This window comes from Panthera onca, chromosome B1 (assembly GCF_046562875.1).
Source record: "Panthera onca isolate mPanOnc1 chromosome B1, mPanOnc1 haplotype 2, whole genome shotgun sequence".
Taxonomy (NCBI): Eukaryota; Metazoa; Chordata; class Mammalia; order Carnivora; family Felidae; genus Panthera; species Panthera onca.
Window position 1 is genome coordinate 187,261,764 of NC_138342.1, and position 18,033 is coordinate 187,279,796.

An 18,033-nucleotide genomic window follows, 5' to 3' on the forward strand; every position below is an offset into this window, starting at 1 on the left:
ATATCTCTGTTTCAGATAATATATGATATTTCATGGTCGTACCCTACTCATAGCTGAGCATTACCTATTGACACATGTTATGGGAACATTTGGTTGCAGATATAGTCTTAGTTTTGGCAAACGTGTAAGCCTTATGAATATTGGATTTTGTATATAAAATGAATTATAATCACCAGTAGATATCAAAGCCCTGGCATATGAAGATCTCTTGGCTTTACTGTAATCTTGTCTGCTCCTAATCTTAATGCTACTTTTCTCCATTGTCCTTTCATAATATCCCTCCCTCCCTGCCCTATCCAAATAGCTCACAGTGTAGAGGGAGGGACAGAGGCTGGATCAGATGAATCACATTTGGATTTTTTTTTTTTTTTTTTGCTTGTTATTTTATCTCATCATAAATGCACTCCTTAATCCTCATCACCTGTCTCCTCCAGCCCCTCACTCTACCTCCCCTCTGGTAACCATTAGTCCGTTCTCTATAGTTAAGAGTCTGTTTCAGGGTAGTTACGTCCCAGCTGGGTGGCTCAGTCAGGTAAGCGTCTGACTCAGCTCGGGTCATGATCTCACAGTTCATGGGTTCAAACCCCATGTCAGGCTCTGTGCTGACAGCTCAGAGCCTGGATCCTACTTCGGATTCTGTGTCTCCCTCTCTCTCTGCCCCAACCCCACTTGTGCTTACTCTCGCCCTCAAAAATAAACATTAAAAAAAAAAAGGAGGCGTCTGCTTCTTGGTTTGTCTCTCTTTTCTTTTTTCCATTGTGTATTTGTCTTGTTTCTTAAATTCCATACATGAGTGAGATCATATGGTATTTGTCTTTCTCTGACTTATTTCACTTAGCATTATACTCTCTACTCTTTCCATGTTGTTGCAAATGGCAAGATTTCATTCTTCTTTGTGGCTAAATAGTATTCCATTGTGTATATATACACCATATCTTCTTTGTCCATTCATTAATCCCTGGGCACTTGGGCTACTTCCATAGTTTGGCTATTGTAAATAATGTTGTAAAAAACATAGAGGTGCATGTATTCCTCTGAATTAGTGTTTTTGTATTCTTCGGGTAAATACCCAGTGGTATGATTACTGCATCGTAGGGCAGTTCTATCTTTAACCTTCTGAGGAACCTCCCTACTGTTTTCCCAAGTGGCTGCACCAGTTTGCGACCCCACCGACAGTGCAAGAGGGTTCCTTTTTTGCCACATCCTCAACACTTTTTGTTTCTTATGTTGTTGATTGTAGCCATCTGACAGGTGTGAGGTGATTTTATTATACAAATAAAGGGGAGTCATTTGAAGGCTTTTGAGTACAGAAAAGATTTGCTCTCTGGAAAGCTCAGAATGATCTGAATATAAGGTTAAATTGGAGGGAAAAGAGGTGGTCCCAGGCCACTCTTCTTTTTAGGCAGCAAGTTTGGGAAATGGCATGCTGGCAGAGTGATAGTGAAGGAGAAAATCGGAAGTCGTCACCAAGGAAAAAAAAAAAACCAGTGGGACTGGATTAAACCTGGGAGGTGGAGGAAGATAGCATGTGAGGAAAGGCCAACATGTGTCGCCTCAGTCCGTTCTGCTACATAATTTCAGATGTGATCTGAATTGAAAAGCTCCCTATCCCGATGCTAAAATAATGAGAAAAAGTCCAGTAATATACTTGCAGATCCACACAACTTGAAACTCTGTTTGAATTGAATCCCAGTTGTTACAAACAAACTCCTAAAAATCAGCTGACAGCTTTGCCACCCTACTTCACGTGGTTTGTAAGCAGGATAAGCAAACTTCGAACGATCTGTTGTTTTCCTGGATCGCTGGAGCCCACTCTAGAACTTACCCCTCTCTGCAGTCACTTACTGCTTTATTAATTTTTAGCCCAACGTAAAGACATCGTCGGTGGTGTGCGTACGGATTAGTGACTATCGGTTGGGGTCCAGGGAGAGGTGTCCAGTGTGAGGTTTGAATCCTAATTTCTCCAGTCATGGCATTAAACGCAGCTGCTGTCTTCCAGCCCGGCCCGCCCCACCCCCCCTACCGACTCTAGAGTTGTCTTTTGTTTTAGGCACTTGAGCAAGCCTGTCCTACCTGCCTTTTATCCCAGGCTCCGTGTAGTCTGACCACTTAGCTTCCACATCCTTCCTGTCTTCCCCTCTCTCGAGGCCAGGCTCTCCCCAGCACATTTCTCTGCACTTATGTGCCCCTCACCTCCTGTGGAGAAACAAAGGCCACACAGCTCAGGGTCCGAATGGCGCTTACCACTCCCACTGGTCAGTAGGGGATCAGGACAGTTTGCCAGCTAGAGGGATGTTGTGGTTGTCCTTAGGCCTGCTTGGTTCTGCAACTCAACTGCGAGAAGGACAGTTTGTTTGTGATTTTTGAAATTCAGTATTTTTTAAGTGTGCAGTTTTACGAGGTAGGGCTTTTCTCATTGTCATAACATGTAATTTGTCAAGAAAACACACACACACACAAACACAAACAATTACCTATTAAAGTACTTGAATGATGCGGACTCAGAGGTGATTTCCCTTTGAAAACACACAATACATTGCATTAGACTTGCAAATGAGGTAACTTCCCATCTCTTCCTGCTTCTACACTTTGGTTGAGTTCTAGCTCTATCCTAAAAACCAGAATGGCAAACCCATAGGATGATTTAGAGTAATGCTTTGTGATGATCTATGTGAACTTCTCTCTCCTTTCTTCTCTTCCTGGATACCCACACCACAACCTCTCCTCACATACTCTTAGAGAAATTGTAAAGTAAAAAGGGCTAGCCTTGAAAACAGTGCATCTGTATAAAAATCAGAATGGAAAACGACTCCATTGATTAACATTGCCAGCCCATCTTTTGTCAAGCGCTGGCTAAGCCATTCGGAATACAAAGTCAAACAATATAGAGTCTCAACTCTGAAAATGTGTCTACTTTAGTAGAAGCAGCAGCAAAGCAAATCGTCATTTCAGTGTAGGATAGCTGACTTTAGGGGGTAATATGGAAGCACCGAGGAGAAACTTCTCAATTAGATTAGGAGATAAAAGCGGTCTCTTTGAAGAAGTGATGCTCAAACTTTTGAAGCGTTTCGTAGAAGTTAGCTAAATAAGAAGGGAGAAAAAGAGAAGAGCATGAAGAAAGTTTTAAAGGAAAGAAACAATGTGACCCATTGTTTCCATACCAGAGGTATTTGGGAAAAAGGAACAAATAAAGCGAGGGAAAGAGAGAGGACACTTCTGAAAGACACACAAAAGCCACCAGTCCTAGGCTAAGGAATTTGTTACCCATCAGGCTCTGGAGAAACGTCAAAGGATTTTTATGTAAGTGAATGACATCACTGGACAAATATTTTATAGCAATTGTTCTGACAGCATTCTGAATAATAGTTGAAAAGACAGGCGAGGATTGTAATTAGGTGGCTAACGCAATAATTCAGGCACGCAGGGTGAAATCCTAACTTAAAGTGAGGATGCTGGGATAGAAGAGGTAGGTGGCTAACCTGTTTGAAGACGTTGAATTCATGACTCCATGACTCATTAACTGCAAGAGGTGGGGGAGAGGGAAAAGGTGAAGGTGTCAAATGGGATTCAGGCTTTATCAGTTGGTTGAGTAGTGATACTAGTCATTGACTGAGATAGGAAATTTAAAGGTAACCAATTTTCTAGAAAATTGTTTGAAAATGTTAAGTTTGAGGCTTATATCTACACACACAGTTATATAAATAATATATTCTGAGCAAAAAGTTGGGAGGAGAATACATCCTAAGTTTAATAAGGGTTATCTCCTATTAACATTTGGCAGATTTAGGGATTGGATTTCCTTTTTCCTTGTATTTTTTCTATATTCTAACTTTTACATAATGAATATGTATTACTTTTAGTAATAAAACAAAAACTAATAAGAAAGAAAGAAAGGTCAATGTGGTCAAGAGGACCATAGAGCAGTAGACCTAAGGGAAGGAAGCGTCTATTGGTTTGGCAATATAGAAGTCATTTGGCAATTTATACTAGACGTCTCATTCCATGGGTGGAGTTGTAAATGGACTCAGAGGAAAAATAGATAGAAAGCACGGAGGATGCTTTCAAAGAGATTGACTGTAAAAGGAAGCAGAAATATGGATGTGAACATGAGGAAGATATCAGTTGAAAGGAATATCTGAAGATAGAATTATCTCCGTGCATTTACAGCTGACAGGAAAGAGCCAATATAGATTCAAAAGTACAAGACAGGGAAGGGATGACTATTGGAACAGTAACTCTGAAGAGACGTTAAGACATTGAATTCCAATATCAGGTGAAGTAAGAGCCTTAGACTAGAAAAGACTTCAGTTAAGAGGAAATGAGGAAAGCATGGGTAGAAATAGAAATAAAGGAACAAACGTTAAACACTTGCATTAGCCTCGAACTCTTTCCCAAATCCTATTTAGATAGCAGTAAAGCTAATTAATACATGGCAAGTATAAAAATCCAAAAGGAATGTAAACATCAGCAGTACAATTTTGGAAACTGAAAAGTAGATGAGTGAGTGGTAATTGACTTAGCAGACCTCGTAAAGTAGAGAAAGCTAAAAAATAACCCAATTTACATCTCCCACCTGCGGAAGACCCAAGAATTGGAGGGATCCTCTTACAGAATGCTGGCAGCATAGGACATTCCTCCAGGCAAGAGTCTGGAAGAGCCTTCCCTGGGGAATCTGGCCCACCTACAAGGGGGAAAAAAAATTACTGACATTGGGGATTCTACAAGAAAATAGCCAGCCAAATCACCATACAGTGAAACCCACTATCAAGAAAATCCAACCAGCAGCATAGAGATGCCCAAAAAGAACACTGACAAACAAACTTGAGATTTAAAATAAGGGGCATCTGGGTGGCTCAGTCAGTTAAATGTCTGACTTTGGCTCAGGTCATGATCTCACAGTTCATGAGTTTGAGCCCCACGTTGGGCTCTGAGCTGACAGTGTAGAGCCTCCTTGGGATTCTCTGTCTCCTCTCTCTGCCCCTACCTCACTCTTTCTCTCTCTCAAAATAAATAAATAAACTTAAAATAAAATAAAATCTACCAATAACAATGGAAAACTCAATAGAAAGATTGGGAGAGAAGGTGAAGAAGTCTAGAAATCAGTAGAAATCTAGAAAAACAGAGAAAACAGGGAGGAAAAGAAAAAATAAGTTAGAGAACTATTTAAGAGAGCCAAAATCTATATAATAAGAGTTCCAGAAAGAGAGAGTAAGTAAGGCAAATGGAATGGAGAAAATCATTAAGCGAATAAGACAAGAACATTTCCCCAGAGCTGAAGGATATGAGTTTCCAGATTAGAAAGACCCAGCAAGTGCCAAGTTGAATGAATGAAAATAGAACCACACCAGTACATTTCATTGGTACATTCGAAGGAGGGAGAGATGGGTGAGAAAAAGGTTCTTTTTTTTTGTTTTCCACAGAGCAAAGGAAAAACAGGTCACATAAGAAGGATTAGGGATTTGAGCGGTTTGGACTTCTCAACAGCAATGTTGGAAACTGAAAGCCATGGAAAATGGCTTCGGAATTCTGAGGAAAAACAATTTCCGGCCAAGAATTCGAAACCTGGCCAAACTATCAAGTAAATGTGAGAATAACAACATTTTCAGACATGCAAAATCTCAGAAAGGTGATGGCTGCAAAGCAGACATAGCAGTCAGCCAGGCCAGACTGGAACAGGTCAGGGGCTCCACCAAGAGACTTTCCCAAGAAGAGGAAATTAACATTAGAGGTTGAAGGGATTGACTAGGAAGAGGATAGGGGAAGCCAAGTTGATTATTATCAATCCTAAAAACTCAGAGGGATGTGTGTTTTCACTGCCTCCCATTCATGGCTTTGGTGAGGGATGAATTCCCATCCTAGGGTTGTGGGATGGCTGAACACAGCACCGGGCACGTGAGATTGACAACAGTTGATTAATCACAAATAGAGCCCCGGGGAGGAGGGCACCACAGCCAGGTTGCACTCAGGGACTGTGAGAGGCAGTCTTTGCAGTGTGAAAAGGGGGAGGTGACCCCTCCCTCCCCACACGAGAATGTGATTGGCTTTTTTTTTTAATATGTTTTATTTTATATTTGAGAGAGAGAGGGATTGAGCATGAGCAGGGGAGGGGCAGAGAGATGGAGACAGAATCCGAAGGAGGCTCCAGGCTCCAAGCCGTCAGCACAGAGCCCGACGTGGGGCTGGAACTCTTGAAGCATGAGATCATGACCTGAGCCAAAGTCAGATCCTTACCCGACTGAGCCACCCAGGTGCCCCTAGAATGTGATTGGCCTTCTTAATAATTCCAAGTGCGGGGCGCCTGGGTGACTGAGTCGGTTAAGCATCCAACTCTTGATTTTGGATCAGGCCATGATCTCACCGTTTGTGAGTTCAAGCCCCACATTAGGCTCTGCTCTGACAGCAGAGACCCTGCTTGGGATTCTCTCACTCTCTCTCTCTCTTTCTCTCTCTCTCTCACTCTGTCTTTGTCTCTCAAAAAATAAACAGAGAAAATAAAAAAAATAAAATAATTCCAAGTGCTAGCAGGGCACTGAAATTCATTACCAAGGGATAAGCAGGAAGTACACCTGGTCCCCTTGATACGGACAGTTGTTTGGCTAGGGGACCTTCCCCATGAGAGCAGAGTGGGGAAGGGAAACTTGCAGAGAAACCATCTGAGGCCCTCCGGGTTTCACCAGATGTCAAGGCAGCACATAATATTGTGCTTTAATTGTAGGCCTTACACCACAGCATTCAGGAAAGGAAAAGTCATTGTAATATACCTGTGGCTTAGTCGTGATTGGCATTCACATTTTAAAACACATAAATGAATATAACCTGTAGCAGCATGGGGAAGGACAATACGGTCACGTGTTCATGGGGCCGAGGTTTTGCCATGGTGATTAGCTAATTCCTCATGCTTCCTTGGGGAGGGCAATAGAAAGCGGCTAAAGTGGACAGATCGGTGAATGGCAACATATGCGTGATATTTAGGAATATGGATATAAGCGCTCAGAGAGTCAGCTAAAAGTGGGTGCTTCTGGGGAAGAGAAAATTAAGGATAGGAAGATCAGGGGCTGCTGTTTTATTTATTTATTTTTTCCTGACCTATTTGTCTCTTTAAATTAAGTGCATGAATAGCTCTGAGAAATTTTTTCAAACCTAATTTTTAAAAATTAAAGAAGGTAAGTTTGTAGTCTACAGGAGAGAAAGTTGAAGAACTTCTTGTCTGATGCTTGAAAGGTCCGTTCTGGAGAACCCCGCAGGGGTTCGTGTCCGCCACCCCCAGCTGGTCCACCCTGGGTAAATGAGCCAGCTTCTTCCAGCTTCCGGGGGCCTCCGCCCCAAAGTGGAGACTTCATAACCGTATCCACTGAAGGTTAGATGAGGTGATGTGAATAAAGGACCTGGCAACGTGCCTGGCATACAAGCAGCGCTCAGTTGATGTTAGCAGTGAATTCATCAGGATCAGCTTGATTTTCTCCGCAGAATGCAAAGGAGGGTGTTTTGCGGAAAGGGATGGGGGGGAGGGGGTAGGTCGGGAGTTTTAGGAATGAGGTGAACACGGAAGGCAGTCGAAGGCTCTGGACTAGAACTGACAACCACTGCTGCGTGGAATCGGGGGCAGCCGTGGGACCTGGAATGCACGGCCACCCGCTGCACCTGCGCCTCTGAGGGCGCAATGCCTGCGGCGGGGTGGGCAGGGCCCTCCAGCGTCGGGATTGATGGGGGCTCGGAGCTTTGCTGAGCAAAGCCGGCAAGGGAGTTAAAAAACAGTGGCAAGAGAGCAATTGACATGATGGACTGGAGAGTTTCGCTGGAAATGGAACCTGGCAAAGGAAGAAGTGACCTGATGGATGGAGCCTGGAAGTTTGCTTGTGGCCAACGAGGATTACAGGGAGGAAGCGGTGCCGTGAACAAGAGGGAAGGGTCCCCGAGTTCAGACGGGACGTCAGAGAGGATGGGGGGGGGGGGGGGGGTCCCGGTTCCATAGCTCCACGGTATGGGAGGAAATTCACCACACGGAAAAGAACGTTTCTCTATTAGATCCGCGCAACAACCTTAGAAAGAAAGGAGGAAGCAAACAGACATCTGGTGAATACTTACCAGGTCCCTGGATTGATGTTCCCTATTAATCGCATTTATTTTTTGCAACAGTCTCATGAGGTAAATAATAGCCCCCATTTTACAAACGAGTGAAACTGTAGCTCAGAGAGATTGAATCCCTGGCTCCAAAGTCAATGTAACTTCCACAGCTGACAGTGAACTCAAAGACAAGCTCTTGGCTCAGCAACTAGCTGGGGAAACCAGGGAAAGAGCCTCTGAGGCTCCATTTCCTCCTAATGAGTGAACTGAGCTAGATATTCTCTATGGCACTTCCTGAATTAATACCCAAATATCCAAGTAACGATGTCAGTGAGCGCCGTTTTCCTCATTTGTCAGGTAGAAGTAACAGAATCTTCCTTACCCACCTCAGATAGTTGTTATGAAGATCAAATAAGATAATGTATGTGAGAGGGATTTATAAATTAAGACACACTGTATGACTGAGACTTTAAAACATGTAGAAATACAGGGTCGGTGGGGATCAAAGTCATGAGGAAGAAAAATGGGGAGACTGAGATTCAAACAGTATCCACTGAACATCTATTCTCCCACCTACTAGCCGGAGACCTTGGGCAGATTATCGAACACCTCTGTGCTTCTGGAAAATGGAGATTGAAAACTGGACTGCCTCACAGATTTATTGTGAGAATTCTCTAGCACAATGCAAGGGCTGAAAATATTCACTGTTATCATCATTATTACCACTGTTTGCTAGGTGTGTTGTTTTTGCATAAAAATATGTAATTATGCTAAGAAATATGAATCTATATTATATCATGTAATTTATATATATTCTTATATAAAAATGCCTCTCCTGGAAAATATATAATATATATCTTACAGACTATAACAGATAGATAGATAGGTAGATAGATAGATAGATAGATTGCTAGAGGATTAGAAAAATATTCAAAGGGGAAGTATCAGGAGCCTGAAATGGGAATAAAGACAGAGCTTGAAGAAAAAGATCGGAGAACTGGGGACACGTGGACTGCTGACGACACAAGCCTAATAAAGAGAAATAACAGACCCGTATGTCTGATCTGTGGAGTTCATGAAGTCGGCTCGGCTGCCTGCAGCGTATCAGTCCTCAGAAGTATCAATACTTCTGATGAGTACTTCTGATGAGTACTGATACTCATTCATTCTAGAGCCTAGGGTGTGCTTCCGATTGTGTGAGGTGTGGGAGAAGAAAAGATAAGCAAGGAAGGTCCCTGCCTTTAGGCGCCTAGTTGAGAAAGAATCCGTTATTTAAACAAATTGCTCGGATACAACATACAAACTCTATTTTTTAAAACAGGATAGTAATAAATGCTAACATACATTGACTGCTTACTGGGAGCCAGGTGCCGTGCAAGTGCTTTATACATATTATCTTCTTAAATCTCCCAGAAAAGCCAGGATTCCAGTTCCAGAGTTGGCACCATGGACACATTACCCTGCCCTGACTAGAAGGACCCAGTCAGGAGGTGGTTGCGGTAATTGAACTGGGAAGGGCAAGGGCCTGAACTAGGGGAGTGGTGGAAGGAACATAAGATGAAGATATGAATTCAAGTTATGTTCAAGGAATTAAAATGGGCAGGTCTTGGCAACCGATGACGTGTGGTGGGTGAAGAGATGCCGGAATTGAAACTTCCAGAGAACTCTGGAGGGACTTTGGCCAGTGACATGAATCTAGGGGACACAAACATTTGCATGTTTTTAAAAGCTCAAGCTCTTTTTAGAATCCCCAGTACCAGATACTGCTAGTTTCCTACCTAATATCCATGAAGTCATCTTCTTACTGAATAGAACATGCACATTATTAGGTACAGAAAAAGATTCCAGCCACTTTTCCTTCTAGAAGTAGCCAATGAAAAGCTAGAAAAATGCATTGGACACAGCTGCTGGAAAGTTCCTTTGTTCCTCTCCCTTCTTTTCTAAAGAGAACATGGGTATGATGGCTGGAGCTTCAGCAGCCTTTTCTGTGCACCTTGAGGATAAGCACTAATTGCTAAGGATGGAGGAGTTAAAAATACAATAGCCTGGGACACTGAAGTCATCGTGGCACCATCACACAGGCCCTGACTGTTCTACTGCTGGCAACTGCCACTAAGTGATATGCCTCACTTCGCCACAAAAACTAAACTCCCATTCTCTCTACCACTCCAGGTCTCTATTCGTTGTAGGGAGCTAGTTGGACTCAAGGCCATCCTCCATGGCAGTCAAGCAGAACTTGGAACGAGAAACCCAAATTCAAAACCAAAGAGGTGGGATTCTCTACTCCCTCGTGGCCTTCCCATGTCTCCCTTCGGCCAGGAGCCCTCGCTCAGTTGAAAATTGGGTTTAGGTTTTGCTGTCAATCAGTTTTCTGTCTTGTGCGACCATGTAGATGCCACCAACTGACAGCAGAAGGAGAGCAAGGGTGTCCAGAAGACAACGCATTCTGTTTGGAGAAAGTTGCATTTAAGATGATTTAAGGATAGCAAGGTGAAGTGTCTTAGTCCTTCCGGGCTGCTATAACAAATACCATAAACCGGGTGGATTATAAACAAGAGAAGTTTATTTCTCAGAGTTCTGGAGATGAGGAAATCCAAAATCCAGATGTTGACAGATTCAGTGTCTGGTAAGAGCCCATTTCCTGGTTCATAGACCATGTCTTTTCACCCTGACCTCCCATAGCACAAAAGAGGGATCTCTGTAGGGCCTCCTTTATAAAGGAAATAATTCCATTCATGAGGGTTTAGCCTCTCAAAGGCCCCACCTTCTAATGGCATCACCCTGTGGATTAAGATTTCAACATCTGAATTTTAAAGAGACATAAACATTCAGTTCATGGCATGAAGATTTCCAGAAAGGAGTTGGATATTAATGTGAAGCTCAGGAGAAAGGTGTTGGCTGGAGGGCAGGTGGGTGTCTGGAACCATGAACATGGATGGGGTCACTAGGGAGAGTGTTGGAAGGAGAAGAGCAGGCAGTAGGAAGTGAAAGAACACTAGGGATGCCAACGTATAACATGTGGGCAGAGGAGCCCCCAAACGGTGACAGAGGAAGCCCAATTCAGTAAATGAATGAAAACGAGGAAAGAAACGTGTTGTGACGGGCTAGGGAGTCAAAAGATGCCAAGAAAGATTCCTTTAGCGAAACCTTCTTTAAAAGGTCCCCCCCCCCCCAAAATCTTATTTAGATGCAAGCTGTCCTCCACGAGGACTGAGGTATGCTGTCACACAAAGGTTTTTCTGACTTGTAAGGCTTTCCTCAAGTCAAGGGGAAAAAAGTGAGGACCAGTGGAAATCTAAAGAGAGGGCGGGGGAGTAGGAGAGACAGGGAGGAGGAAGGGAGGTAACAGACATTCTCTACCTCTAGCTTCCCACTGTAATTCTGCGAGGCAACAGATTGACCATTGTGCTAGTGTTCCGAGCTCAGTGGACCCTGTTTGCCACGTTCCAGGAGCCTGCTGTGTCAACCAGAAAGCCAAGGGTTCAGTTGTCAGAGTCCTTTAAGATGAAAAAGGTGAGAAAAGCAGGTTAAAGTGTAAGACAGAGTCTCTGAGGCTGTAGATGGCCATTATTTAAAAAGTCCTATCGGAGGCACCTGGGTGGCTCATTCAGTTGAGTGTCAGACTCTTGGTTTTGCCTCAGGTCATGATCTCACAGGTTCGTGGGTTCAGGCCCCACAGTGGGCTCTGGGCTGATGGTATGGAGCCTGCTTGGGATGGTCTCTCTCCTTCACTCTCTGCCCCTCCCCCACTTGTGCTCTCTCTTTCAAAATAAATAAGTACACTTTTTTAAAAAATAAAAAGTAAAAACTCATAACTATCTGGTTCTTAAATTTGTAACAGAATAAATATTTAACTTGCATGGATATTTGTAAAAGATTATCCATTATTTTGGTGCAGTTGTGAGCCACTAGTCCCAACACTTAGTTTAAGAACTCTGTTTCAGTAAATAATTCGGACTCTTTGAAAACATATCCTTTAAATCAGCTAAGAGTATTTCCATATCCTTTACTAAAACCACTTCCATTGTTACAAAGGAAGCACATCCATGTGTAAAACATGTGATTTTGCCTGTTTTTCTTATATAATGTGCATTGTAAACACTAAATCTGTCAGGTGCTCGCTATTCATGCAGGTAGCAAGCTACTCTGTTGACGATTCTTTTGATTGCGAAAATCCTTTCTTTTGAATCAGATGAAATATTTGTTTATTGCTTTAGAGTTTTATTTGTTTGTGTGTTTTCTCAATTTCTATTCCTAAGAGAACTAAAGCTATTTCTGTGAGAAGCTCAACAGTGAATGCCTATAAGATAAGAAATCAGATAAACTATCTTTCTGCTAACTGTCACATTGGGCTTTATTAATATATAGCATGTGTGCAAGGAGGTCTCTGTAAATTCCACTACCTCCAAGATGCATGGAATGTTTACTGAAGGCCTTGCCATTGTGTTCTAACAACTGTGTCTAGTTTTAAAGATTCATTTTCAAACACTAAGATCTTTGGTCATTATAATTGCATTCCATATCTCTGAAGAATGCCAGATTCATAATAGAATAGGGGACGTGTGTCTAGAGGCATGCTCTAAAACAACAATGGAAGAAAGCCCAGAAACAATGTCCTTTTCACGTTGCTTACAAAGCCTAACTGCTCTGTAATCAGGAGCACGGCGAACTTGTAAGAGGAATTGAAACATTGACTGGGTACCTAGAAACTAAAAAGGCCATGAAGGAAGGCTGGCTTGTCAAATGGGATTTCCCTTTTCCATCTAGGGAACATTTATAATTTTTCCTTGTCCAGATAACACAAAGGCCCTCTGCTTTTCTTCATACATATATTCTGCATTTAGAGGAAAATTACCTCACCCTTTAGAATTTCTCCCTTTATGTTGTAAATCACAGTGACTGAAGAGGAGTCCTCATCCCCTTTGCATGCCTGAGACCAGATTTTATCAGGAAATGTTTCATCACATTCTTTTCCTGTCATTAGAGTCAATTATCATGTATATTTATGCATTCCTTTGTATGAAAGTGTGGTTTGGGTCTGAAAAGAGCCTGTACAGAAGGGCATTTTTAATTAGACAGCCTTGCATCTCCTGACTCATAAATGGCTAAATAAAAATTATATAGACCTATACTGGACAAGCTCATAAAAGCAAGTCTCTGCTGCTTAGCCATGCTTAGCTCATTGAGCTGATGAGCGGTCAGCTGTATTCCTTTCCACCTCGCACATCACCAGCCAAACATCCAGCCAGACTCCGATCCCACAGATTATTACTGGTAATGATGTTTAAGGCAAAATTGTTTGAGCATAGCACCCTGAGCTTCTAATTTGGCAGTTAGAGCAATCTTGTCGTGACGTGTAAACTTTGCACTTAATAGGTAAGGTATTTAACACATGAATTATGTGTAGGGCTAAATGCCACGTCGCAGATTTAATGCCTCAAATTGTGTCCGGTCTACGATCGGAAATGAGCATTCCTAAATGTTCGGCCAAAAGACAAAAAAAAAAAAAAAAAAAAAAAAAAAATTGCTCTTCCCTAGAATCCAGGTAAAGAAGCCTGGCAGATTTCAAAGCCTATACGGTGTTTTCAGAGAGTTGTTTTATTCTTTTAAGGTTAAAAAAAAAAAAAAAAAAAAAAAAAAACAAAAAACTCTCTTTCTTTAAGAGGTATCCAGAACCTTTTGAGAGAGGGTCCAGTTACTAATATTGAAACAAAATGCCCAAACCTTGCCCTGGCGGCGGGGGGGTTGGCATCCAGCGGTCACCCTGCACGGTGGGGGCTCCGCCCACCAGACAGACCCACTGCCTTTCAAGCAGCAGTTGAGGACACGAAAGGGCAGGAGCTAGGCACAGGCGGCCAGCCCGTGAGGGGCAAGTAGTCGCTGCGGCTACACCTGCTTTCAAAGGCAACAGCTTTGTCCGGTGTCCTGTGATGTCGATCTTGGCAGTGCGAGCCACGTGTTCGTGCCTAGCAGCGGCAGTTGGGAGAAGGAAAAACTTCTCCACCAATCTAGGTCTGACTTGGGGTGGGTGGGGGAACTGGCAATAGATAGATTAAAGAGAGAAAAACATATTCTGCTGGCAGGTGGGAGTATCCTACAGAGCATAGCCCCAGGAGCAGCTAGGGGTAAGGGTTTTTATATGGGCTCCAGAAAGCAGGAGGGCATCAACTATAAGTTCCACAGGTATCTTGGACTATCTAGAATAATGAGTAAAATATCTCTGTTGATTCAAACAAATGGCAAATTTTATAAGTAAAAAACAATTAGCCTGTTAACTTACTTAGTTTTCTCTATCGTGAGTCACTTGGAAATTCTGTTTCTTACTATCATGCATCCTGGTGGTTCCTCTGCTACTGTTTCTTTGCATTTCACAAACTGTACTCAGCGATGCTGCACGAAATGCAGTTAATCCCCTGTCTCCGTGTCAGGTCACTGCTCCAGAGCCGCTTAGAAAAATGTTCTTTCATCTATATTCTTACCTTCCAGGACCTGTTGGTAATATTAATACAGCATTTTTGAATTTGGGGATTCTCATTTGTGATGGGTTTGACTTCTTACTGTCAGTTCTAGATCAACTATCTGTAGATAGTTCTGTAGACTTAGTTGCAAGTTGATTGCATTGCTATTCAGTGTCTAAGAGCATCCTGATAGTTGTGCTGACTGATTACTAATATCGTCATTGCAGTCTTTTTAGCGGACCGTCTGAGCATGTGTTATTAGGCAGCAGAATTGAGACAGGTGCATTAGCAACAAAAGCCTTAAGTGTGCTAAAGATTTTATCTGATACTCATGTCTCAGTACCGTGTTAACCTTGCAAAATGGCACAATTTCTCTCACGTAGTTTTCTAAATGCGTTTCCGTAGCGTCTGAATGTGGCCCTTACTGCCAACTGAATGACTGTCGAGGATGTCTGAGAATGCGGCTTTGTGTGAGAAGAGCTTCTTCTAGGAGTAGAGGAAGTACAGTTTGAAATCGGCTACCAGGTTTCTAATTGCCTCCTTGCATAATGCAAGCTGAATAGACTGAAAAAGCCTTGAGTGTGTTTTTAAAATATCTAAACCATCTCTAAAGCCCAGGCCTGCAGGTTTTGTGCTCGGTCTTGCAGCCCTTCTCTCTGTTGGGTGTCGTTCTGCAGTGTACCCAAGAGCTTCCCTGGAGGCCTTCAGAGGAGCCGGCCTTCCCGTGCACGCAGGGAGGACAGCAGCCCGTTTGATTACATCTGATCTGCCAATGCCATGGGCTCGCTGACCAAACCAACAAACTGCCTCGAATTCCGGCAGAAACTGGAAATGCGCATCTCACATAAATCAGCTTGAGCAAAGAGACTTCTTGGTAAGATGCCTGGAATTGTTGGTACCATGACGTTTGTCTTTTTTTTGTTGAAAGCAGATGTTCACCACAGCACCCTTTCACAGTGTGCTGCGAAGCCAGCTTGCCTGACACCAGAGAGCATAATCTTTGTGGTTCCACTTTCTTGGCATATTAGCCTTGATTCTATAACAAATAACTTTCCCAAACTACTCATTATTATTCCCTTCTCTCTTCTGGGGAAATGCATTCTTCTTTTCTCCTTTTCCCCCCCACGTAAGATGTACTCTTTCCCCACATGCTTTTCCTTAGTTACGTGAACTGTGTAATTGATTGTGATAATTACGGCGAGCCTCATTTATACTCCTAAAGCCACTCCTATTTTCCTGGCCTTTCAGCGATGATTTTAAAGTTCTTCCCATAGGAAAATGTAAAATTCTTTAATGTATTCTCTGATTTATAGTTGAATATATCGCATACATGAATATCAAAAACTGCCTCACATTATACTCGAGGAATCACAATGGCTAGTTTCTAAGCAAAATATTTTCGGCAACTCGAGATTTATGTTAACTGTAGACAAGTACATGAGTCTTCTTTAACCAACCAAGAAGAATTCATAAAATAACAGAGCTGGATTTTAGAAATTCTCTAAATAATGATTTTCAAATTAAAGTCCTGCAAGTAGAAGGAATGCTGTGGCAGTTTCTCTGCAGGAAAGGGCTCAGACCAGGGCTCAGGCGCAGACACACACACACACACACACACACACACACACACTGTGCATGCGCATCCGTGTGCACGCATACACACATATGGCACACTCACACACACTCTCCACACACATACGTCACACACACACTCTGACTTCAAGTAGAGCAGTCTGCTGCTGCTGGGTTTTTACCTATAACATCTGTATAAATGGTTCGCCAGCTGTAGGCATCAGCATAAAAGATCTGATTATTGGGGTACAGTCTCCTCATTGTTCCGAAAAGATAAGAAGTGCCAAATGGCTTAAGTGGTTTAACCAAGGCATTGGTTTTCTGTCTCTTGGTCAAATAACGTCTTCACTCACCTTGCTTTCTTCTTGTATTCTTCTTACTTGTTTATAAAATACAGGACCATTAGGTGTTTTGTTTTTTTTTAATTTAAAGTTACTTTAAGTATTTAAGTAGTTAATTCATAAATAGAGGCAGTTTTAGTTTTATGACATAACCAGAGAGCTCTTTTTCACTTCCCTTACGCACCTAAAACTATCAATATGAACCATAGGAACTAAAAAGGCATAGTTATGTATCCTAGTGTTGACCTCACCAAAATTACAATGCCTTTCTCTCATTTAATATACAGATCAGAAAACTATGAAATACAGGACAAAGAAAAGATGATATGCAAAAACAGCAAGGTTTCATTCTACTTTTCAAAACAATTTACTGTGCTTCTTTGGCCATTATGCAGAGTTTATCCACATGCTCCTGGAGTCAGTTAATAAAATATATTTGACAGTCCTAAGAAAGGGCAAGTATTTATGATATGCGCTTAAGAAGGTTTTTGGAGCTGTTAAAGATAGCACCAAAAAAGGATCAGAAATCCCGCTCTTCTATCTAAAAGGATAGGTTTATCTAACATAAATAATTTCAAGAGTGGGTTTTCCTTGACATTTTAACGTAAGAAACTTACAGTAAGAAGATGGCTCTGAAGTTCCCCAAGGATATTAATGTGATTCGACTTCAGTCAGGTCTCTGTTGTGACTTCACACAAACCATTTTTTTCTGTTTTCTTTATTTAAAGAGCAATATCAGGGCGCCTGGGTGGCTCAGTCGGTTGAGCGTCCAACTTCGGCTCAGGTCATGATCTCGCGGTCCGTGAGTTCGAGCCCCGCGTCAGGCTCTGTGCTGACAGCTCAGAGCCTGGAGCCTGTTTCAGATTCTGTGTCTCCCTCTCTCTGACCCTTCCCTGTTCATGCTCTGTCTCTCTCTGTCTCAAAAATAAATAAATGTTAAAAAAAATAAAACAAAAAAAATAAAGAGCAATATTAACTAATCTCACAAGATTTCTATGAACAAAAAACTATTACAGTAGCAGAAATCTTATAAAATAAGATGCAAAAGAATGCTATTTAACTGTGAAATTTGAATCATGACAACCACATTCATGGGTGACGATGACCAAAGAAACAGTATTTAACTAAGGAAAAGCGAGAGAGAAACCTGCATCCTCTACATTTTGAGAATGGTTTTTCCAGAATAAGCAGTATGGACTTATATGTACACCTTCACACACATATGTACACGTAAATTTTATACATATATATACACATATACATATATGTACACACACACACACAGGAACTTTGGAACCAGACATCAGTTTCAAACTTAGTTCCACCACTTACAATCTACAGGACGTTAATCAAGTTGTTGAACTTCTTTCACCCAGTTTTCTTTTTAAATGAAGTGTATACAATTTAATAGTTGTAAGTGTTAAATACAACTGGATGAGAAACTTTAGATAATGCATCTGGCACGTAGTAAACACACGGTTTTCCTAAACACACCGGAAAAAAAAAAAGACAAAAAATGGAAGAAGACTTATATGTTAGTAAGTTTCAGGATCCTTCAAAAGCACTTGTTCTGTGATTGCAGCCAGCTTCTCCACATG

At 42.1% G+C, this 18,033-nt stretch overlaps 1 long non-coding RNA gene across 3 annotated transcripts in view; it reads left to right on the top strand.

Moving 5' to 3' along the window:
- Positions 1-11,402: 11,402 nt before the first annotated feature.
- Positions 11,403-18,033, top strand: part of LOC132691565 (uncharacterized) — a 78,727-nt gene continuing 72,096 nt past the window's right edge. Inside the window, exon 1 of one of the 3 annotated variants that reach the window (XR_014137559.1) lies at positions 11,403-11,577. This is a non-coding gene — a long non-coding RNA (uncharacterized LOC132691565). The remainder of the gene's footprint in view (positions 11,578-18,033) is intronic. The other 2 variants (XR_014137560.1, XR_009615861.3) reach the window with 2 other exon arrangements.